This window comes from Sturnira hondurensis, unplaced genomic scaffold (genome assembly GCF_014824575.4).
Source record: "Sturnira hondurensis isolate 20B ecotype Veracruz unplaced genomic scaffold, ASM1482457v3 Scaffold0004322, whole genome shotgun sequence".
Classification (NCBI taxonomy): domain Eukaryota; kingdom Metazoa; phylum Chordata; class Mammalia; order Chiroptera; family Phyllostomidae; genus Sturnira; species Sturnira hondurensis.
Window position 1 is genome coordinate 3,968,525 of NW_028076953.1, and position 25,313 is coordinate 3,993,837.

Genomic DNA, 25,313 nt, shown 5'->3' on the forward strand with positions numbered 1-25,313 from the left:
TCTCTTGCTGCTTCCAGGATTCTCTCCTTCCTTTTAGTCTTGGCTAATGTAATTATGATGTGCCTTGGTGTGTTCCTTCTTGGGTCCAACTTCTTTGGGACTCTCTGAGCTTCCTGGATTTCCTGGAAGTCTATTTCCTTTGTCAGACTGGGGAAGTTCTCCTTTATTATTTGTTCAAATAAGTGTTGCACTCGTGGCTGTTTCTTTCCCCCTTCTGGTACCCCTATAATCCGGATGTTGGAACGTTTAAAGATGTCCTGGAGGTTCCTAAGCCTCTCCTCATTTTTTTGAATCCTTGTTTCTTTATTCTTTTCTGGTTGGATGTTTCGTTCTTCCTTCTGGTCCATTCCATTGATTTGAGTCCCAGTTTCCTTTCCATCACTGTTGGTTTCCTGTGCAACTCCCTTAATTCCAATTAGTTTAGCCTTCATATGTTCCTCTACTTTGTGACTATAATCAACCAGTTCTGTGAGCATCCTGATGACCAGTGTTTCGAACTGTGCTTCTGAGAGGCTGGCAATCTCTTGGTTGCTTAGAGTTATCGGCTCTGGGGCTCTGAGTTCTTCTTGAGCCATCTTTTGGACTGTTCATGCCTGTTACATATCAGGAGTGTATCAGGAGCGGAGCTCTAGGTGTTCACCAGAGCAGGGCAACTCAGTAGCTGGGTTGTGACCCTGTACGTGGGGGTGGGGTCAAAGAGGAGCAATAGCGACTTGTCTGCCGCCTCCCGCTGTGGCCCCCACAGGTGCTGCAGCTGCCACCGTTACCGGGGCCCATGCATGTCATCCCACTGCACGCGAGTGTGCCACTGCCGTCAGCCCTCCACCACTGGGTTCGCCCACTGGAGCCTGCACGGTCCGTCTGACTGTGCGCGAATGTGCGACCACGGTCATTCTGCCCCACACCCTGACTGGGTCCGGGCTGCCTTCGTGCCTAGGTCGGGGGAATCTTTCCTGCTGGACCCTGCCCAGCTGCTGGCTCCACCCCTCTTACCATCCTGGTTGAACGGTTCGTTGTTGTCAGACTTCCATATAATTCAGTTTTCTGTTCTTTGGCTGTGTCTTTGTTCTCCAAACCTTTGTTATATTCAAACTTGGTTGTGGGACAAGGCACAGTGTTTCCACCTATGCCTCCATCTTGGCGGAAGTCTCTTAGTTCTTTTTTATCCATCCTAATTGTTTCTTGATTAGGTTAAATGTTGATCATTCCTACATTCAGCTTGTGATGGTCCAGAGGTTATTGACTTTGTAGTTTTTTTATGCCCTGTAATTCACAGGTCGTAAACACAAGGCCTGGGGGCTGAATGTGGCCCTCCACCTTGTTTTATCTGCCCAGCACCTTGTTTCTACCCGGCAGCAGTGAGAGCTCCTTACCCCCTAGTTAAGGAATAGTTACCTTTATACAGTCCTAAAAGTACATTCGGCCAGGCTGATGTGGCCCCCCAGTGAAAAAGAGTTTGACACCCCTGCTCTAATTGGACCATAACTTTTCTTATTTCAATCAGCTTTTGGTCATTTGGCCAGTTTCGTCTGGATATTCTTTTTGATTCATTAAATCTGGGGCCGCTGGGTGATCAGCCATTTGGAGTTTTATAGGACTTCACTGGTGACTGTGGTTCTTACCACCAGCTGAAAAACATTGCTGTTAATCAGCATTCCTCAAATCAAGTGGATGATCATTAGAATCATCTCAGGAATTGAAAGGTAGTAAGAACAAAACAAACTCCTAAGCCCTACTCTAACCTTCTGAATCAGAATCCCCAGGAATGAAGTCTAGTGACTGATGTTTTTGAAAAACACCCCCAGATGATTCTGATAAGACCAGGGTTTGAGAACCATTGCTGTACATGCTCTAAAATCTGTATATACTTATGTTAAGCCAGGATATTAGAAAACTCCTTGTACAGTACTTGGTAAGAGAATATGATATAACCTTATCATATTCTCTTTCCATTCTGTTGAATTGCTTTTTGTGATACCACTGGGAATATTCTGAAGATTATTGCATACTTACTGTGTTTGAGTCGTGTATCTTACTACTTCATAGTAAATGGTAGAACAAGGATATATATTCAGGTCTTTTTGTACTGAGAGCCTTTAGCAAACTGCTTTGGTTGAGAAGCCAGCCATCAGTGTATATGAAGAGGTTACCATATTTTGCTATGTGTGATATGCTCCTGTGTATAATGTGCATGCATGTTTTTGACCCAGACTTTCAGGAAAAAAATCTTTGATTTTTAATTCAGTTACTTATTTATTTTTATTTAGAAACAGAACTGATTATCATATTTCAGGATATTAGTTTGCATATGGATATTGCTATTGCTTTCTAGAGTTACACTTTTAATGTATAAGCACAAATAAAAGGATTAAAAACATTTATATAGATACAGAATTAGTACTACCCATGTGTAATGTTCACCCTTTTCCCTCAAAAAAATGGGCAAGAAGGTGTGCATTATACATGGCAAAATATGGTATTTTTTGAAGGTACTAACAGTTGGTTAGTTTACCATAAGGACTTTATTTAGAATATTGTTCACAGCATTATAGTGTGCTCTCTTTGAGTCTCATAGGAGAAAGTTCTCTTCAGCTTTTTAAAAAATATTTTTTTAAAAGATTTTATTTAGGGGACTTCCGCCAAGATGGAGGCATAGGTGGAAACACTGTGCCTTGTCCCACAACCAAGTTTGAATACAACAAAGGTTTGGAGAACAAAGACACACCCAAAGGACAGAAAATTGAATTATACGGAAGTCTGACTACATCTAATCGTGCAACCGGGATGGTAAGAGGGGCGGAGCCAGCAGCGAGCAGGGTCGGGTAGGACAGATCCCCCGACCTAGGTGTGCAGGCATCCTGGAACCAGTTGGGGTGTGGGGCAGACTGACCGAGGTCGCACATTCGCGCACAGTGAGATGGACCACGCAGGCCCAGGGGGCGAGGGCTGACAGCGGTGGCACACTCGCGTGCAGTGGGACGAAACACGTGGGCCCAGTGACGGTGGCAGCTGCGGCACCTGTAGCTGCAGCGGCAGGAGGCAGTAGGTGGCAGATGGGACACCATTGTTCCTCTTTGACCCCGCCCCCACATAAACGTCACAACCCAGCGACCAGGTTGCCCTGATGTAGTGAATGCCTAGGGCTCTGATCCTGCTACAGAACAGGCACGAACAGCCCAAAAGATGGCACAAGAAGAACTCAAAGTCCCAGAGCCGATAACTCTCAGCAACCAAGAAATTGCCAGCCTCTCAGAAGCACAATTCAAGACACTGTTTATCAGGATGCTCACAGAACTGGTTGATTATAGTCACAAAGTAGAGGAACATATGAAGGCTAAACTAATTGGAATGAAGGGAGATGCACAGGAAACCAACAGTGATGGAAAGGAAACTGGGACTCAAATCAATGGAATGGACCAGAAGGAAGAACAAAACATCCCACCAGAAAGGAATGAAGAAATGAGAATTCAAAAAAATGAGGAGAGGCTTAGGAATAGAGGCTTAGGAACCTCCAGGGCATCTTTAAACGTTCCAATATCCAGATTATAGGGGTACCAGAAGGGGGAAAGAAACAGCCATGAGTGGAAAACTTATTTGAACAAATAATAAAGGAGAACTTCCCCAGTCTGGCAAAGGAAATAGACTTCCAGGAAATCCAGGAAGCTCAGAGAGTCCCAAAAAGTTGGACCCAAGAAGGAACACACCAAGGCACATCATAATTACATTAGCCAAGATTAAAATGAAGGAGAGAATCCTAGAAGCAGCAAGAGATAAGGGGACAGTCACCTACAAAGGACTTCCCATCAGACTGTCAGCTGATTTCTCAAAAGAGACCTTACAGGCAAGAAGGGGCTGGAAAGAAGTATTCCAAGTCATGAAATCCAAAGACCTACAGCCAAGATTGCTTTATCCAGCAAAACTTTCATTTAGAATGGAAGGACAGATAAAGTGCTTCTCAGGTAAGGTCAAGTTCAAGGAGTTCATCTTCACCAAGCCCTTATTATATGAAATGCTAAAGGGACTTATATAAGAAAAAGAAGATGAAAAATATGAACAGTGAAAGGACAGCAAACCCACAGTTGTTCACAACCACACCTAAAACAAAAGCAAAGCAAGAGGACAGCTAGATCAGGAGTGGAACCATAGAAATGAAGAACACATGGAGGGTTAGAAATAGGGGGGTGGGAGGGGGAGAAGGGGGGAGAAGGCACAGAAAATAGCATAGATGGTAGGTAGAAAATAGATAGGGGGGAGGGCGAGAATAGTGGGGGAAATATAGAATCTAAAGAACTTGAGACACGTGGTTATAAACTAAGGAGGGGAGAATGGCGGGGGAGGGAGTGTGCGGAGGGAGGGGAATGAAGGGGGGGAATAGAACAACTGTAGTGGTATAATCAATAAAATATATTTTTAAAAAAAGATTTTATTTATCTTTCGAGGGGTAGAGAAGGAGAGAAGGAGAGAAGGAGGGAAATATCAATGTATGGTTGCCTCTTCTGTATCCCCTGTTGGGAACTTGTCTGCAACCCAGGCATGTGCCCTGACTGGGAATTGAACTGTGGTTGTGTGGTTCACAGGCCCGTGCTCAATCCACTGAGCTACACCATCCAGGGCTCTTCGGCTCTTTTATTGTGTAGAAACTTTGCTATGACTATTTGCATTTCCCATTTTGAACTTGTTAAATTTACAGGCAGATTTCTGGTTTACTGTTAGTAAGTACCTAGGATTTTTTGTCTGCATTTTTTTCTACGAATTTGTTCTTGGGTAGTATCTTATTTCTGTCATTTTCCTCATTCCTTTAAAATTATCTTATTGTGATATGTCATTTTAAAGAAAAGTATTATGAAGTATCGTAAGTTAATAAGTAATTTTGAGCCATTTTATATAATTGTGGCCAAATGTCTTTTTGAAAGAGTTGAATTTGGAAAAGAGAGAAACTAAGAATTTTGGTATGTGCCAGGTACTCTGGTATTATTTTATTTTCATGCCACCTCAGTGAAGTGGTGATAATCCCATTTTATAGAAGATGAAATTAATAAGAAAGCTTAACTTTAATTGCCCGAAACTAACTTGAACCCAGGTTTTTGTGACTCCAAAACCTTTTTTTTAAGTGCCTCTAATGCAGGGGTGTCAAACTCATTTTCACTGGGGGCCACAGCAGCGACAGCAGCCTCGTGGTTGCCTTCAAAGGGCCAAAATAATTTTAGGACTGTATAAATGTAACTACTGCTTAACTGTAAAGGAATTGAAATTACATTCAGTCCTTTGAAGGCAACCTTGAGGCTGATGTGACCCCTGTGAAAATGAGTCTGACACCCCTGCTCCAATTTACCCAACAATTTCTAAACCCTTCACTGGGGTCATTTGTAAATTCAGCAAAGTGCTGTTTTGTAGAAATTGTCGCACTGATAATATCTTTAGTTTAGCATGTCTTTGAATGAACATTGGATTAGTCAGTGCTCTGGCAGGAAATAGCACACTTAAAAGGGTTAAATGGGTACAGTTTAATAAAGATATCATTTATATAAAGGTGTGGGCCTGATCAGTGGAACCAAAGTGGACAGTGCATTGCCCTGGAGTTAATAACAGTTGGGAGGTGTTATTACTTAAATCTGAATGAGCAAGGAGAAGGAATTGTTACCACACCCCTAAGTAGAGTTTTAAAATAGAATTGCCTGATAGGGTCCCTGGCCTTTGATAGAGGAACTTAGGGAATTTGCAGTTACTTGGCAGGGAAAGAGTTGAAATACAACTCTTGACCTCACTTTGATCCTGCTTGTGGCTCCTCTTGACTGAACCCAAGGAAAAGTTAGAGGGCAAGGGTACCCATTGATTCAGTCTACTGGGTCCAGAGAAATAATGATGCAAGGTGGAGAGTGATTCTGGAGAGGGAAACAGTAAGGGACACAGACATGGTCCCTGCTTTGAAGGACCTTACCATCCGGCTGGGAAGATAGGTATTGAGCAATATTATAAATGTTATGCGTGCCAAGTACAGGGTGCGGTGGAAATGTGTAATAGATGTACCTTCTCTGTGGAATGTTGTTCACACATCTTGTTCTATTAAAAGAGATCAATAGATTTTTGGTCCCCTCCTCCAGAGATTCTGATTTTATAGGTCTGGAGTGATGGGTAGGGAATATGTTTTTATTTTTTAATTTCTCACCCAAGATTTGCTTATTGATTTTAGAGAGAAAAACATCGATATGAGAGGGAAAATTGGTCAGCTGTCTTCCACGTGCACCCTGACTTGGAAATGAACCCGCAACTAGTTTTGTGTTGTGGCTGGGAATAGAACCTGAAACCTTTTGGTGTATGGGATGATGCTCCAACCAACTGAGCCACCTGGCCAGGGCAGGGAATATGTTTAAAAACAGAAATCTTACCCAGGTAATTCTGTCAGTTTATTAAGAGTTACCTCTTAGTATGCCTTGCTCTTAAAGTTTGAGAAGGGAGAGTGGCATGAGACGAAGCTAGAAAGATGGTGGGTAGAGCCTTGTAGGCCATTTGTAAAGATTTTGGAGTTTATTCTAAGGTAGTTGATACACAGTGGGGATCTCCGCCACCCCCCCACCCCCGCGCCCAAACTACTTTGCTAATGAAGAAATTCCACTTGGTAGTTGTATATATTGAAGTGATTGATTTTCCCCCTATTCTCTATCTAGCTACTCTACTGTTTTATTTTTATTTTTTGTAGTAGTTTTTCAGTCATTTTCGTGAGTTTTCTAGGTATTGTAGATATCAGATCTGCAAGCAGTGATACTCTGCCTTCTCTTTTTGTAACTTTTATACCTCAATTCTTTTTCTTACTTAATTTTAGTATATTAATTAGTACATTAAAATATCACCTGAGGCAGAGTGTTGCCCAAAGCTAAGTACAACAAAAAAGTTTCCTTAACCAAAACTGCTAAGAAACACTTGGAACTTAAACAGAACCTGATAGAAGAGCTTCAGAAATGTGTGGACATACACAAGTATTTACCTTTTCCTCTTCTTCATGGTGAACACAAGGAACAGCAAGTTAAAGGACAAGTTAAAGTATCTTATTTCTGTCATTTTCCTCATTCCTTTAAAATTATCTTATTGTGATATGTCATTTTAAAGAAAAGTATTACGAAGTATTGTAAGTTAATAAGTAATTTTGAGCCATTTTATATAATTGTGGCCAAATGTCTTTTTGAAAGAGTTGAATTTGGAAAAGAGAGAAACTAAGAATTTTGGTATGTGCCAGGCACAGTCAGGTGTTCTTTGGCAAAAACAAAGTGATGAGGGTGGCCTTAGGTCAAAGCCCATTTGATGAGAACAAAGACAGCCTGCGTCAGGTCTGTAAGAAGTTGAAGGGTGAAGTAGGTCTTCTTTTCATGAATCACACTAAGGAGGAAGTGAATGAGTGGTTCATGAAATAAATACCAGGAAATGGGCTATCCCCGTGCTGGAAACAAAGCAACTTTCATGTGAACCTCTACCTGGGGCCCCTGGAGCAGTTCCCCATGGAGCCACAGCTGAGGCAGCTGGGCCTGCACACTACCCGTGAGAGGAATGGTGACCCTGCTGTTCGACTCTGAGGTGTGCAAGGAGAACGATGTGCTAATCCCAGAGCAGGCCTGTGTCCTGCAGCTTTTAGGATATGAGGTGGCTGAATCCAAGGTGACCATCGAGTACATGTGGGATGCACAGTCTGGGAAGTTCAGTCAGATGGGAGGTGAGTTGCTAGAGAGTGTGTCTGAGTCAGCAGAAGTAGAGGAAGAAGACAATTGTTGATGGACATGTGGGACTGAGGGCCCCTCAGCCCATTCCAAGTGTTGTCTTGACTACATGGGACTGCCATTGCCCTTGTTGGGGAACCAGCTGTTTGGTTTGCTGTAGATGAAGACAAGGGAGGGCAATAGGGACAGATTGTTTTCCTATAGTCTGCAGGGTGTCTCCCTGTAGATGGACGGCCAAAACAAAGGAACAAATAAAACAGCCCTCCCAAATCACATGACTACCAATCAAACACCAATATTGCAATACTAATGCACAAATTAGTATGTAACTTATTCAGTGTTCACTTAGGCATTTACTCAGTTCTTAGTAGACTATAAGTTCTTGGTGCAAGATTTACTTTCAATTCTTTGTATTGCCACATAGGCTAGTGTCATTTACTAGCTCCTAAACCCTGAGCTTTACTTTTCACATTTGTAAAATAGTAGTAATTGTACTTCCCAGTAGATGAGACAAAATGAGATAATATATAAAGCACTCAACTTGATGCCTGGCACAGATGGCAGTTATCCATTCATTCATTTAATTCAGTAAATGATTGAGTGTTACGCTAAGCACTAAGGATATGACATGAGCAAAAACAGGCATGGTAGAAAGGAGAGCTATTGATTAGTCACACAAAGGAATAAAAGGAAGGAACAAAATTCTTTAAGATGATATTAACCTAAAACCTAACCCACCACTAGGTTCAGGGAGGGTCTCCCTGGAAAGGATGTTAATGGATCTGAAAAATAATTAGGAGTTAATAGCCAACAGGCGTGTGTGAGAATACAGAGGGTGAGTTTAGATAGCAAGTATAGCATGTGCAAAGGCCCTCAGATATCATCATGAGGCCCTTTTTCAAATGGGAAAAACGAAAAAAAAACCCCAAAACCCTGCTGGTATGAATGAAACAAAACAAAATACAAAGATACGTTGGTTGAGGTTGATGAGGCAGGCTGCCATTCACAGAGTACTTGACATCTCCATTTTACAGATGAAGAAACTGAGGTAGATTAAGTGCTTTGTTCAAAGTGACACAGATAGTATATGGCAGAGGTTAGATTTCAGCCGAGGTAACCTGGCTCCAGAATCAGTGCTCTTAATTGCACTGTATTGTCTGATGTGATCGTTTTTGCATTTTGAAAAGATCATTCAAGCTACAATGTGAAAAACAGATTAGAGGACAACTAGAAAGGACATGGAGAGATGTCCAGTTATGAAGCTACTGCAGTATTCCAGGAAAGATAATTGTTAACTTGGAGTAGAGGTAAGAAAGATGCAAAGAAGTAGATGGTTTACTGTTATACAGTAGGAATGTATCCCGGGTGAATAAATGAAAAGTAAATGAATAAGTCTGAAGTGTGTATAAATATGACAGTGTTCTGTCTTACTATGTAGTATTTATAAGCAACACTGCTGAATTATCTGTTGGAGTAAAAACTGAGGCAGCTCCCTGTCCGGGTAGCTCATTTGGTTAGAGCATCTCCCAATATGCCAAGATTGTGGCTTTGGTCTCCAGTCCGGGCACATACAAGAAGCAAGAAATGAGTGGACCATATATAAGTAGACCAATGAATCGCTCTCTTTCTCTTCCCCTTCCTCACTTTCAAATTCATTAAAAAAAATTCACTTTCAAATCATTAAAAAAAATAACTGAAGAAAATATAAACCTTTTTAGATTTATTTTACTACCATCTAAAATGTTTATTTTAAAATACATAATAGAACAAGATGTTAATCTACAAGATAATAGGTTGTGTATGTTCATTCTATAACCTCCCCTGAGCACTTGATGCTATAAAGCTTTTCTAGTTCTTATTAGATCTTGAAATGCTCTATAACACAAAAATAAATCAGTGCAGAGCTATTATTGTTTCTCAGATACAGGAGTAGAGCAAAGGAAAAATATAAATATAAATATTAAATATAAATATAAGTGAATGTAAAGGAAGATATGCACTTTAAAATGGAGAATCATAGCCTGCCTGAGCAATGAAAGCAGATGGGCAGAGAAGAAATACTTTGGTCTACTTTAAAAAATCCATATTTCTATTTCAGACATCTTACTGTAACCATATCCTACATTAGTGCATTTTGTGGTTAAAACATTTTTATTATAGAAAGCTAAAGTATGTGATAAGACATTAACATGTTTTTAATATTCTGCCTCTTATTTCTTTAACCACTTTTAATGCTTTTTATAATTCTAAGTAGCACTGATAGATACAGACTACCTAGTTATTTAATTATGAGAAAGTTTATTTTTCAAAATGTCTAGAACACACACAAATTCACTTTGGTTCTAGAATTAGGAAACTATGAATTATGAGTCTTTTCAGTTAAGGGTAAGTGGGGAGGTGATAGTTGGGGATTATAAAAGGAAATCCAAGGTGAATGTCAGGATGTTTTCCTTCTCACTCTTAACTTCTGGACAATTCAGGTGAGGCCAGACGGTATTAGTTTCCTTACTGGTTTGGAAGCTGTGATGGTTTAGAGCACAGTGTTAGAGAAGAATTAGAGCAGAGTTTTCAGGAGGACTTGAGCGCAGGAGGGTGACCTGTAGTGTTGTTAGAGCCTAAGTGGGGCGAGGAGTCTTCACTTAAGGAGATGGCATGCTCAGTGTGGGGTGTCAGAGGTCAGAGCATGAGGGAGGAGGATGAATGTGTGGGGGTTAGGGAGAGTGGCAGCTATAACCTGTTGCAGTATATTGAAGCCCGAGTGGAATGATGAAGGCATCCGTGCAGGAGAGCAGCCAGGCTGAGGGTAGTGGAGCCCAGGTGGAGTGAGGGGAAGAATCTGTGTAAATGGGTGAGCGTAGTGGCATCTGCCTAATGCAGAGTGGCAGAGAAGTGGGCAGTAGCAGCGTTGTAAAACATGGTTTTATGACTAAGTACAGCCAGGGAGGTACTGAGGTGGGGATTAGCAGCAGCAGCAATGGGAGATTGGTTGCATATTAGGAATCATTTAAATGAGTAAATAAATATATTAAGGATAAAGGGTGTCAAGTTTCTCACTTTGGAGAAAGGAATGCAAATGTTAGATTAGAATTGGGGATATAGGTGTGAGCTGATGGTTTTCAATATATTTGTAGTGAAATAAAGAGGAAAATATATATGTCTTCCTTTCTCCCTCATTCCCTTCCTTCCTATCAAGTATGTGTATGCACATGCACTCTTTGTATCTGTTCATTGAGAAGGGCTTGGAGTAGTGATAATACCAGTAGCAATGAGTGTACCTAGTATCTAGATTTTGGCTTCTGAATATTTTTCTCCACTAAAAGGAACTCGAGTTTCTTGAAGACAATAAATAGCTGATTCCAGGGCTGGGGTAAGAAAAGGTCAGATGAGCCCGAAATGTCTTGTGCCAGCAAGTGTGGAAGTATTCAGAGAAGGATGAGGACGTGTGAGAAACATACCAGCTTAGAGGGGCTCCCACTGGCCAAATGTGGGACAATTTCAGCATAAAAATAAATAATGATGATTATGAGTGATAATCCATGGAATAAAATAGAAATCCTTGAGTCCATACTGGTATAAGTAAGTAAATGAATAAATTGAGTGTTTGATGAGGAAAAGATGTAGGGGCGTCCAACCTTTTGGTGCGTCTGGGCCACACTGGAAGAAGAGTTGTCTTGCACCACACATTAAATACATTGCAACGTGTGTTCACAAAAATTTTTTTGTAATATTTTAAGTAAATTTACGATTTTGTGTTTGGCCACATTCATAGCCATCCTTAGCTGCATGTGGCCTGTGCACTGCAGGTTGGACACCCCTGTTTCAGAGCCTCATAGTTAATCACAAAGGGGAAATAATACCTTTACACTGGAGAGGCCTGCCAGTTATTACCTTAATCAAGTGATCAGTTAGCATCAGCAGTATGGGACTAATTGACGTCACCTGCCACTTGATTCGATGCAGTGAGGACACTGCACTTCTTGCCAAAGATGCTGGCAGGAACTGTATCTGAATCATGGGGAAAGATCAGAGAAACTCAAATTGATGGTCATTTTACAAAATAACTGGCTTATCTTCGAACTGTCAAAGTCATAAAAGATAAGGAAAGACTGAGAAACTTACAGATGGAAGGAGACTAAAGAAACATGATAATTGTAGTATATCATTCTAGACTTGTTCCTGTTGTAAAGGACATTGTGGACCATTGAGAAAACTTGAATGGGGTCTGAGAATTGGATGATATTATTGTATCATGTTAACTTGCTGATTTTGATGGTTGCGTTTTTATTATGTAGGAGAATGTCTTTGTAGAAAATACACACTAGACCATTGGGGGGTGAGAAAAAAAGTAAATTGGAAGTATGAAAAGTAGAAACACCAAGTATACAGAAACAATTCTTTGGAGAAATTTGCTTAAAAAGGAGTCAGAAAAAGGCTGGATGGGGACATGGAGTAAGAGGCTTTCTTGGATTTGTCTTTTTTTATTTTTAATATCAATTACGTAGGATGTATGTTTATGAATGACAGATTTCTAGAGGAAAGGGAAAACTATAATGCAGGAGGGGGTATAATTTCAGAAGCAATGTACTTAAAGAGACAGACAGCATGGGATCAGTGCACATATGAGGAATTGATATTAGGAGCAGGGAGAGAGTAATGGTACAGAAGGGAGTAATGGTACGGAGTACATACAGGTTGATAGTTTAATGATGTGAGGATGTATATAATTATCTATATATTGCTTCAGTTTTATTGTGGAAATAAAATCTAAATTAACAGCTGAGAAAGAGGAAAGGAAAGGAAAGATGGAAGTGGGAAAATAGTCATTTCGAAGAGCAGGAGAGTAGGAGAGTGAGCAGGCCAGGAAAACCTTAATAGGATCAAAGGGCAATGCTGAAAGCCTTCATCATTGAAGTTTGTGGTGAATAATTTAAAAGTAACACTGTCAACATGGATGGCTGTTTTTCTCCAACCACCTTTACTAACTGGATTATGGGCAAATAGAAGAAGTAGAAAACTGGATTTAACTGGGGCTGGGATTTTATCAGAAGTACAGCAAAGAGCGGGGCAAAGGAGTTGAGGATGCTTGCAAGGAAGTGATTATTATAGATTAAATGAGACACTCAACACTGACCTCTCACCTTTGATGTGATACCAGAAACGGGGACTTATTGGCTTATTTTTATTTAAAGATTTATTTATTTGTTTTCAGAGAGAGGGGAAGAGAGGGAGAGAAATACCAACTTGTGGTTGCCTCTCATGCACGCTTCCACTGGGGGACCTGTCCTGCAACCTAGGCATGCTTCCAGACCAGAACCATACCATACTGACAACCCTCTGGTTCTCAGGCCAGCACTCTGCACAGAGCCACACTAGCCAGGGCAGCTTATTTTTATTTCTAAGACTTTTATGATAAGAAGTAACTAGCTCCCTGGTGGCAACTAAGTAATCAGACTTCCTACCTACAAAGTGCTAACTGTATTAAGATTTCTTTTATTCAGTACATGAAAGAATGCCTGGGAAACCAAAGAGTTTTTTTCCCTTTTAATAAGCTGAGTAAATTTTAAAGATCTTACTGGCTTTATTCAATGATTCTTGAGTCAGGCAGCATCCAATCTAGCAGATGGAAAGAAGCTCCCCTGAGCTGTATAAAATGAGACCTTTATAGGCAGAAGAGAGCAGGAACAAATAAATTGTTACACAAAAGGCTGATTCTTATTGCAAGGTTATGTTCTTTCATGGGATGGCTAGGGTCTTTAGGGCTTAACTAGTTACCTAACTAGTGCTAATCAGGAAATTGCAGATTGACTGGTTTAAGATTCCATTTCTGGAAGAGCTGAAAGTCTTAGTTTGGTGATGTGGGGCTTAGCATAAGTGACTCTATTTTGGGTCTTTTGTCTGGTTTTTAACAACCCCCGACCCCATAAACTTAATCTGAGTCAGAAACCTCAGATTATGTAATATAACTTGGTAAATGTTACTGGGATATATTACTGTTTTAAAACCATTAAATTAATTCTCAGGTTCTATTTCCTTGTACCAAAAATGTTCATCATGGAGGTCAAGAGTCTCCCTTAGTAATGTTTTTCAGCATTCAATGCTTATTTCTAATTTCAAGTTTGGGCAGCTGTCATTTCCTCTTTAGTATGTTATGCAGAATTTCATCACCCCCATTTTCCATTCTTTAAAGTTTATCTTAAAACGCTCTTGCCTTCATCTTGATTATGTTTGTGTCTTTTAAACATATAAGGGCTCATAAAGGCCACACCCTGCTTCTCCCACCTTCTTTTTCCACTCAGGTCAGTTCGTCAGAGCATTCTTGTTCACTTAAGTAGTTTTCAAATAATTTCTGGGCTTCCAGTCTCTGCATTACAATGGAACTGTCAGAAGAAGAGTAGTCCAGGGTTTCTTAACACTGGCTATATTGATATTTGGGCAGGAAATTCTTTGTTCAGACAGATGGGGAGCTGAGCTGTGCATTTTAAGAGGATTAGCAGCATCTAATCTGTAATCTGTATCCGTAATTTTAAGGATAGTCATTCCTTCTCAGAAATTTTATTTCATGGATGACAACACAAAACTCCTTTGAAAAGTTAAAAACCAGAAGGTTCTCAGGTAAAGAGCAGTCAAGGCCTTGCATTTTTGGAATATCCGGTAAGAGCAGGGATAGATGTTTATGGCCATGGCAGCTTGCTCTTCCCACTAGATGCTAGTAGCAATCCCCCTGTTCTCCCTGTTGTACCATCCAAAAATATCTCTAGATATTGCCAAATGTCCCTTGGGTAGGAAGGGGTCAAAATTGACCCTGATCGAGAACCATATACTAGACCACTTGTTTCTTTTTTTTTTTTTAATATTTTATTCATTTATCTTTAGAGGGGAAGGGAAGGAGAGAGGAAGAGAAACATCAATGTATGGTTGCTTTTCGTGCATCCCCTGCTGGGAACTGACCCCTGCCGGGAACTGTCCTGCAACCCAGGAATATGCCCTGACTGGGAATTGAACCGTGATTGTCTGGTTCACAGGCCTGCACTCAATTCACTAAGCTACACCAGCCAGGGTTTCTTTTTTTTTTAAATTTAATTTAATTTATCTTTAGAAGGGAAGGGAAGGAGAGGAGAGAAATATCAATGTATGGTTGCCTCTGGTGCATCCCCTGCTGGGAACTGGCCCCTGCTGGGAACTGGCCTGCAACTGGCCTGCAACAGGCATGTGCCCTGACTGGGAATTGAATCGCGGTTGTTTGGTTCACAGGCCTGCACTCAATCCACTGAGCTACACCAGCCAGGGTCATATTCATGTACTTTTGATAAAAACTCTTATCATGTACATATTATTATCCCCTACTTTATGGAAAAGGAAAGTGAGAGACATAGACTAAGTAGTTTGGGCAAGGTCTAAGAGGAGCCAGTAAGGGTGGGATAGGGATTCAAACACAGGTAGTCCAGCTCCAGGATCTGAGCTCTAGAGTATTCTGGTATTCTATCTCCTATAGTTATTGCTGGTGGCAAATACTCAGTCTCTAATTAACCTTCATCTGCCAGTGAGGTCTCTCAGAATGAACAGGCGTAAACTGGAAAAAAGTCATTAATATATAAATCAGCTAAAGAAAAACATTTGGAAAGTAAATCTGCTGTTGAAAACTTAACATCATCTGTATTCTAGAGTCAAATGTTAGGGACTTAAAAAAATATGCAATACTATTCTCTTCTGCAGATCTTAATGACAAAGAAAGATGTGTATTGTTTTGAATTTTTTTCCCTAAGGAAAAGGCTTCTGTGCTGAAATCATGAGTGTGACATTAAACCTATTACCCTAGCCTGTGTTCAACTGTGTACATTTATTTCCCAGAATTTTAAAACATTTTCGAAGAGTAGAAGAAAAATATGCTTAAAAAAACATTTTGAAGTAAAACATTGACTTTATTCAACACACTTATTGAGCATTTACTATGCATAATTCCTGTATCAAGAACTTTCTTAGTTTATTCTTATTGATGTTTGAAACCACAGGGCTTTAAAATAAATTAAATTGTCCAAACTTATGCTGTGATAGTTACTCTAAGTAACACTGTAAATGCCATGGTGGTCCCAGGTAAAAACCTAGGTTTTTGCCTTAGTGTTTTTGAGCTGGTCATTTTACCTGTGTTTAGTATTTTAATCCCCCTGGAGAACTGTGGCTCGACTATTCTCCTAGTTTCTGCCAGCCCTCCAGATATTCACATACTACTGCCTCAGTACATCTGCCAAATAAACAGATACCTGAGCCCAACCACTGCTCCACTTGATTCCCCAAAAGGACTTGTACCTGGCATTCCCCCCATCCCCAATGGACTAGATTCAACATTAGTCTTACTAGGAACTGCCTAAATCATACTTAACATTTATGTATACTATGGATCATTGTCCCCAAACGTAACTGCATCAAAATTTGTGGATATCTCATCCCAGAGATTGATTTGATGTGCCTATCTGGAATTAAGCTCAGGATTCATTGTTTTTAATTATTTTTATTTTATTCATTTTGTTGAATTTGTTGGGATGATACTGGTTAACAAAACTGTACAGGTTTCAGGTGCACAATTCCATAACACATCATCTGTACACCATATTGTGTGTTCACCACCCAAGTTTCTGTCCATCATCGTTTATCTCTCATATCTTCTCCACACCCCATTTCCCTCTGGCAATTATCACACTGTTGTCCCTGGTCCGTGAGATTTTTTTGCTCAATCCCTTCACCTTCTCTCTAATAAGCCCCCCTTCCATGATAGCTGTCAGCCTGTCTCTGTTTTGCTTGTTAGTTCATTTTGTTCATTAGATTTCATATATAGGTGAAATCATGGTACTTATCTTTCTCTAACTGGCTTATTTTACTTGGCACAACCCTCTCTAAGTCCATCCATACTGTCACAAAAGGTAAGATTTTCTCTTTTTTTTTATGCTGAGGGATATTCCATTGTATAAATGCATCACAGCGTTTTTATCCACTCATGTACTGTTGGACACTTAGGCTGCTTCCAAATCTTGGCTATTGTAAGTAATGCTGCAGTGAACATAAAAGTGCACACGTATGCTTCCTAATTAGTGTTGCAGATTTCTTCAGATAAATTCCCAGAAATGGAATCATTGGGTCATAAGGCAATTCAATTTTTAATTTTTTGAGATAACTTATACAGCTTTCTACAGTTGTTGCACCACAGATGTGAGATGATATTTCATTGTAGTTTTGATTTGCTTTTCTCTGATGAGTAATTACATTGAGCATATTTTTATGTCATGGCTATCTATATGTCCTCTTTGGAAAAGTGCCTCTTTGGGTCACTTAACCATTTTTTGAATTGGATTGTTTGTTTTTTTGGTGTTGAGTTTTATAAATTCTTTTAAAATTTTTTAAGAAGATTTTTTATTTATTCATGTTTAGACAGAGGGGAAAGGAGGGGAAAAGATGGAGAGAAACATTGATGTGTGGTTGCCTCTTACATGCCCCCTACTGGGAACCTGGTCTGCAACCCAGACATGTGCTCTGACTGAGAATTGAACCATGATTGTGTGGTTCGCAGGCCCGTTGCTCAATCCACTGAGCTACACCAGCCAGGGCCCATAGAAGTTTTTGAAATGTTTGTTCTACTTCTGTAAAATATGTCATTGATATCTTGATAGGAATTATATTGAACATATAGATTGCTTTGGGTAGTATGGATATTTTGATGATGTTAATTCTATCTGTCAACATAGTATGTGCTTCCACTTACTTGTATCTTCATTTTCTTTTTTCAGTGCTTTATGATTTTCTGAGCACATGTATTTTATATCCTTGGTTAAATTTATTCTTAGCTGTTTGATATTTTTCAAAGCAATTGTGAATGGGATTGTTTTCTCATCCCTTCCTAATAGTTCACTATTGGTGTGTGGAAATGCAACTGGTTTTTAGATATTTATTTTGTATCCTGCTACTTTACTGAATTCATTGATCAGCTGTATTAGTGTTTTGGTGGAATCTTTAGAGTTCTCTTTATACAGCAGCATGTCATCTGCAAAAAATGACAGATTTTCTTTTTCCTTTCCAATTTGAATGCCTTTTATTTCTTTTTCTTGTCTGGTTGCTTCCAGTACCATGTTGAATAAAAGTGGTGAAAGTGGATTTCTCTGTCTGTTCCTGATCTTAAGGGAAATGCTGGTAGTTTCGCCCGTTAAGTATGATGTTGGCTGTGGGTTTGTCATATATGGCCTATATTACATTGAGGTATGTTCCTTCTATTCCTGCTTTGCTAAGGTTTTATTTTTTATCATAAATGGGTACTGGATTTTATCAAATGCCTTTTCTGCATCTTTTGCTATGATTGTGTATTTTTATTGTTCACTTTATTTATGTAGTACATCACATTTATTGATTTGCAGATATTTTACCAACCTTGCATCCCCAGAATAAATATTACTTGACCATGGCATATTATCTTTTAAATGTATTGCTGGATCTGGTTTGCATTTTGTTCATAATTTTAGCATCTATGTTCATCAGGGATATTGGCCTATAATTTTCTTTCTTTGTAGTGCATTATGTGGTTTTGGAATTAGGACAATGCTGTCCTAAAATGAGCTTGAGAGTCTTCCCTCCTCTTGCATTTTTGGAACAGTTTGAGAAGAATAGGTGTTAGTTCTTCTTTGAATGTTTGGTAAAATTCACCTGTGAAACAATCTGGTCTAGGACTTTGGTTTGTTGGGGGTTGATTTTTGCTTCAGTCTCACTAGGTGTAATCTGTCTATTCAAATTCTCTGATTCTTCCTAATTCAGTTTTGGAAGATTGTATGTTTCTAGAAATTTATTCATATCTTCCAAAATGTTCGATTTGTGGGCATATAGTTTGTAATGTTTTATAATCTGTATTTTTTTAGTGTCAGTTGTTACTTCTCTTCCATTTATACTCTTTTTTATTTGGGTCCTTTCTCTTGATGGGTTTGATTAAGTTTTGTCAATTTTGTTTATCTTTTCAAACCAGCTCTTGGTTTCATTGATCTTTTATATTTTTTGACTTATTTTGTTTATTTCTTTTCTGATTTTTATTAGATTTTTATTTCTTTCCTTCTCACTCTGGGCTATATTGCTCTTTTGAGTTCCTTTAAGTATGAAGTTAGATTGTTTATTTGAGCTTTTTTTGTTTCTTGAGATAGGCCTGTAATGCTATGAATTTTCCTCTTAGGGTTCTTTTGTTGTGTCCTATAGATTTTCTCATTTTCTTTTTTTTTTAATTCTATGTATTTATTTTTAGAGAGAGGGGAAGGGAAGGAGAAAGAGAAGGAGGGAATCATCAATGTGTGGTTTCCTCTCACACTCTCCACTGGCGACCTGGCGCGCAACCTAGGTATGTGCCCTGGCTAGGAATTGAACTGGTAACCCTTTGGTTTTCAGGCTTCCACTCAATCTACTGAATGACATGAGCTAGGGATCTCATTTTCATTTGTTTAAAGGTATCTTTTGATTTCTTCCTTTATATAATTTTTAACCCATTCATTGGTTAGTAACATGTTATTTAGCTTCCATATCTTTGAGTGTTTTTCAGTTTTTTTCTTGTGATTGATTTCTAGTTTCAAGCCATTGTCTTTGGAGAAGATGTTTGATATGATTTCAGTCTTCTTAAATTTATTGAGACTTGTTGCATGCCTTAACCGGTGGTCTGACCTAGAAAATGTTCCATGTACACTTGAAAAGGGTATATTCTTGCTGTGGGTTTGCAGTGCTCTGAAGATATCCATTGAATTCATCTGATCTAGTGTGTCATGTAAGGCCACCATTTTTATGTGATTTTCTGTCTGGAAGATGTACATTTATGTCAGTGGGGTTTTAAAATCCCTGACTATGACTGTATTTCAGTTGATCTCTCCCTTTATGTCCATCAAGATTTGCTTTACATACTTAGGTGCTTCTGTATTGGTCACATAAATGTTTAGAAGGGTTATATACTCTTATTGGATTGCTCCCTTTATTATTATGTGTAGTGTCCTTCATTGTCTGTTACTGTAGCTTTTGTTTTAAAGGCTGTTTTGTCAGATATACAGGGAGAGGGAGCCAGAACCAGAATTATCTTCTGGAGGGCAGGCCCTTGTAGTACAGGCTTCCCCCACTAGGTGAGTATTCTAGGAACCCACCTGTATTAGTGAACCAGCTGGTGGTGGTGTGAGAATCTTTCAGTGCATTTGCCCATTTCATGATGGGTGATTTTATTAGCACACCTGCCCACACCATGCTGAGTGTTACACAGTTTTTGACCAAGAACTGTATCACCCCTGTGCTGCCCCCCCTCCCCCACCATTCAGCTAGCTTTGCTCTGAGTACTTTTTTTTTATTGTTTCCCTGGACACACTGTTTCCCAATGGGTCCTCAAAGGGAAACATTTTGCCAATGAGGAAGAGATGAAAAAAAAAAGCAAAAACACTAAAGGTCATCAAAATTTAGTTCACAAAGCATCAAAAACAGTTCAAAACTGTTTTGAGCAGTGGGGAAAAAATTCTCGGTAGGTGTATTGCATCAAATGGAGAATACTTCGAAGGTAACTGAAGTTTAAACATGTAAGAATAAGTACACAATTTTTTATAACTAAATTTTGGGGTTTGGGGGTCTCTGTTCCCCACTGTAAGTATTGTTACCCCAGCATTTTTCCCCTTTCCATTTGCAGGAAATACCTTTTTCCATCCTTTTGCTTTTAGTCTGTGTGTATCTTTTGTTCTGAGGTGGGTATCCTGCAGACAGCATACCTAGGGTTCTTGTTTATCCGTTCGGCTACCCTATATCAAATTAAATGGTTTAATTTGGTGTAATTATTAGTAATTCTCCTCAATCTCTTTTGGAAATACACAGAAATATATGAAAAAAAGCAAAATGTTGCTCTATATGTAAATTGTCAGTTTATTTCACATAAATCTACCAGAAAAACACATTACTAACCTGAACATTTTTGTTTTCCTTTTTTCCATTTTTTTCTTAGCTGCTAAACTTCCTCCATATATGTACTTTCCCCTGAGTATATCTTTAAAAAATATTTTATTTACTTATCTTTAGAGAGAAGGAAAGAGAGGGAGAGAAACATCAATGTATGGTTGCCTCTCGTGCACCCCCTACTGGGGACCTGGCCCACAACCTACGTGTGTGGCCTGACTGGGAATCCAACCCCATAATCCTTTGCTTCTCAGGCTAGCACTCAACCCACTGAGCCACACCAGCTAGGGTAGAAGTTTTTTTTTTAAAGTCTGAAATTGTATTCATTCAGAGTACTATGAACAGTAATGGTAAATGGAAATGAAAGCTAGTAGCAGCCATCCCACCTCCTCACAAGCTAGTTTATGAAATTTTTATAAGAATGACATAGACCCAATTTGTAAAGGACAAAGTGGCCATGAAAAAGCAGTGTATTAATAGTGCCTAGTTTAAGCTAATGTGCAAGAGAATTCATTTACTTGACCATTTCAATGCTTTTCACCAATATTATAATTATATTATTTACAAGGAAGAATAAACAGCTAAGTCATGTACATATTTTCTGAATATCACTACTTTGAATCTTAGAGACTCTTCTGATTAGATTAACATACGTACTTTTGTGTCTGTCATATAAAAATTCACTTTACTGCCCTGGCTGGTGTGGTTCAGTGGATTTAGCGCAGGCCTGCGAACCAGAGTATCGCGGTTCGATTCCCAGTCAGAGCACATGCCTGGGTTGTGGGCTGGTTCCCAGCGGGGGACGCATGAGAGGCAACCATACATTGATATTTCTCTCCTTCTCTCCTTCCCTTCCCCTCTAAAAATAAATAAATGAAATCTTTTTTAAAAAATTCACTTTATTTTTTTTTTAGACAATTGTAAGTATTCTTTTTTTTTTTTAAAGATTATTTATTTATTTATTTACCTTTAGAGGGGAAGGAGAGGGAGAGAAACATCAATGTATGGTTGCCTTTCGTGCGTCCCCTGCTGGGAGTTGGCCTGCAGGGAACTGGCCTGCAACCCAGGCATGTGCCCTGACTGGGAATCGAACCTCGATCCTCTGGTTCGCAGGCCCACGCTCAATCCACTGAGCTACACCAGCCAGGGCTAAAAAATTCACTTTAAATGCCAACATTAATTATAATTCCTTAATTCTAAATATTAAGATTTCCCCACGATACTTCTGAAAATGAACCACAAAAGTTCTGTCTGCACCTGTTCTGCTTCTTCCAAAATATAATAGAGTGTATAGAGATATAGCTAAATAATCTCAGTGTTTATATCGTAATTATATGCTATGTAATATGAGGTCACTCTTTGGAGTTACTCCCATGAATATGCCAATAACTAAGTATCTTTTCAGATTAGATTAGAGCCAGGAAGTCCATTTGGTTTCTTAATAATAAATACAGTGTGAGAGCATTTACTTAACTAAGTGTACTGAGTTGAAGGAGCAGCACAGGAAAAACTAACTAGGTCATCTAAATACTCTCCAGGCTTCAGTTTCCTCATCTGTAAATAGAGATGCTAATCTTTGAAGTCCCTTCTAACCCTAAAGACCTATGATTAGATTTCATACTTAAAATTGTGATCACAGAGTAGATTAGAGTCTAAAACAGGGGAAAGGGAAAGATACTATAGTAGGAAGGAAAACAAGCTCAGGTAAGTTAGAAAATTAGGAAGTCAAAGAGAAACTGTGCGAAGCAATGTTTAGCTCTGTTCCAGGTAATTTTCATGTTAAAATGTGAATACATATATGTAAAGACTGGCTATGTTCTTGACTCTCCTTTTTTTTAAAAAAAAAATTCATTTTTTAAAAAAGATTATTTATTTATTTATTTATCTTTAGAGGGGAAGAAGAGAGGGAGAGAAACATCAATGTATGGTTGCCTTTTGTGTGTCCCCTGCTGGTAGTTAGCCTGCAAGGAAATGGCCTGCAACCCAGGCATGTGCCCTGACTGGGAATCGAACCATAATTGTCTGGTTCGCAGGCCCACGCTCAATCCACTGAGCTACGCCAGCCAGGGCTTTGACTCTGCTTTTTGCTATGATTATGTTGTTTGGTCTCAGGACAGGATAAAATGTCAGCTCCAGGAGAGTGATACTGTGTTGTTGTTGTGAGGACAAGGGAACAGTGGCATGAAGTGGTCCAGAATAGTCCAAGGACTACAATGAAAGCAGATGACGATGGAATCTGAGCCAGGGCAAAAGAGTATAATATAAAGAAAACTAGATTTAAAGTAGTTAATCACCAAATATAGTCCTGTCTTTATCCTTAAGTAACCACTAAATGATCCTGTACTCAAGTTTGAGATTTGGGAAGCAGAGCAGTGCTAAACAATAGAGAGGGTAATGTGAGACAGAAATCAAGTTCAGTAAGATCCCCAAGTTATGAAAAACTGTGTGTGACATGTGAGGGATAAGTGGAAAAGTAGAACAGTGATATGGATGCTATCATGTTATCAGAAATTATAGAATTAAATAAAGAAGATGTTAGATAATATACTGGGTATATGTACCTTGTATAGAACATATCACAACAGCTATGTTCTGATAGTATGTGAATTTATTTTGGATCAGTAAAATCACCTTAATTGTGCTAAGAGCGCATACTATTTTAAAAGAGTCCTACAGAGAACAATTATTCTTTCATTTTCTTTGCAATATAGCATTCATATATTGACATTGCTTGAAGATAACCTGTGTTGTTCCAGGTTCAGATATATGAACCTGACCATTAAATATTGTTAACTATCATTACTGTATTTAATATTATTCTGGGAGTACTAGCCAATGAAATTAAAGAGAAATTTTTATTACTTGATTAAAGAATTGTCTTCTCCTGTGACTGGTGAACTGGGCGGTCCCATATTTGTGTGTGGATATACCAGGAGGAACAACCGGGGAGTGAGACAGACTGCACATCCCAGGGTTCCAGTGTGGGGAAGTAAAGTCTCAAAACCTCTGACTGTAAAAACCTGTGGGGGTTGTGGCAGCAGGAGAAACTCTCAGCCTCGTAGGAGAGTTTGTTGGAGAGACCCATAGGGTCCTAGAATGTACACAAACCCACCCACCTGGGAATCAGCACCAGAAGGACCCAGTTTGCTTGTGGGTAGCAGGGGAAGTGACTGAAAGCCAGCCAAGCAGGCAACATTGTTCCCTCTTGGACCCCTCCCCCACATACAGTACCACAATGTGGTGATGGTGGGTTGCCCTGCCCTGGTGAATTTCTAAAGCTCCACCTTTTACTGTGTAACAGGTACTCTAAGCCAAAAAATATGGCCCAAATGGAAGAGTAGATCAGAGCTCCAGGAAAAATACAAATAAGCAAATAAAGAGATAGCCAACCTATCAGATGCAGAGTTTAAACCACTGGTAATCAGGGTGCTCACAGATAGGTTGAGTATGGTTGCAAAATTGAGGAAAAAGTGAAGGCTAGCAAAGTGAAATAAAGGAAAATGTACAGGGGACCAACCGTGACGGGAAGAAAACTGGGACTTAAATCAACAATTTGGAGCAGAAGGAAGAAAGAAACATTCTACCAGAACAGAGTGAAGATATAAGAATTTTAAAAAATGAAGAGAAGCTCAGGAACTTCTGGGACAACTTTAAACATCTCAAAGTCCTAAGGGGTGCCAGAAGAAGAACAGCAAGAAATAAAAAACTTCTTTAAAAAAATAATGGAGAACTTTCCCATTCTGGCAAAGAAAATAGACTTCCAGGAAGTTCAGGAAGCTCAGAGTCCCAAAGAAGTTGAACCCAAGGAACCCAAGGCACATTATAATTACATTACCTGAGATTAAAGATAAGGAGAGACTGTTAAAAGCTGAAAGAGGAAAGGAGACAGTTAACCATAAGACTAGAGGAGTTCCCATAAGACTATCAACTGAAGGAAACTTGCAGGCAAGAAGGGGCTGGGAAGAAGTATTCAAAGTCAGGAAAGGCAAGGACTTACATCCAAGATCGCTCTATCCAGCAAGCTATCATTTGGAATGGAAGGGCAGATAAATTGCTTCCCAGATGAGGTCAAATTAAAGGAGTTTGTCATCACCAAGCCCTTATTATATGAAATGTTAAAGGGACTTACCTAAGAAAAAGATCAAAACTATGAACAGTAAAATGACAGCAAACTCACAACTATCAACAATTGAACCTAGAAAAAGAAACTAAGTGAACAGATAGAACAGGAACAGAATCACAAAAATGGAGATCACATGGAAGTTTAGCTGGGGTTTGGGGGAAGAATAGTGGAGGGGGGAAGGTGTGTGAAATAAGCATAAATGGTAGATACAAAATAGACAGTGGGGGGTTAAGAGTAGTGTAGGAGAAAATGGAGAAGCCAAAGAACTTATCTGTACAACCCAGGGACATGAATTAAGGTAGGGAAATGCTGGTGGGAGGGAGGTGCTGGGCAGAGGGGCATAAAGAAGAGAAAAAAATAAGACAGCTGTAATAGCATAGTCAATAAAATGCACTAAAAAAAGTATACCTACAACCTCTGGGAAAAAAAATAAAGAACCGTCTTACTATTTTTCCTTACATTGTATTCCAAGCGCGAAGCTCAACATGCATTCACTTAATTAAATGAATGAATAACAGCCACCAGGACAAGTATTGCATTGAATGCTTTATTTT

The 25,313-nt window shown here is 39.3% G+C and overlaps 1 protein-coding gene and 1 pseudogene across 4 annotated transcripts in view; both read left to right on the forward strand.

Moving 5' to 3' along the window:
• Nucleotides 1-25,313, forward strand: part of FNBP1L (formin binding protein 1 like) — a 112,082-nt gene that overhangs the window by 20,255 nt on the left and 66,514 nt on the right. The window lies entirely within an intron of this gene.
• LOC118986540 (mRNA turnover protein 4 homolog) lies at nt 7,254-8,354 on the forward strand (annotated as a pseudogene).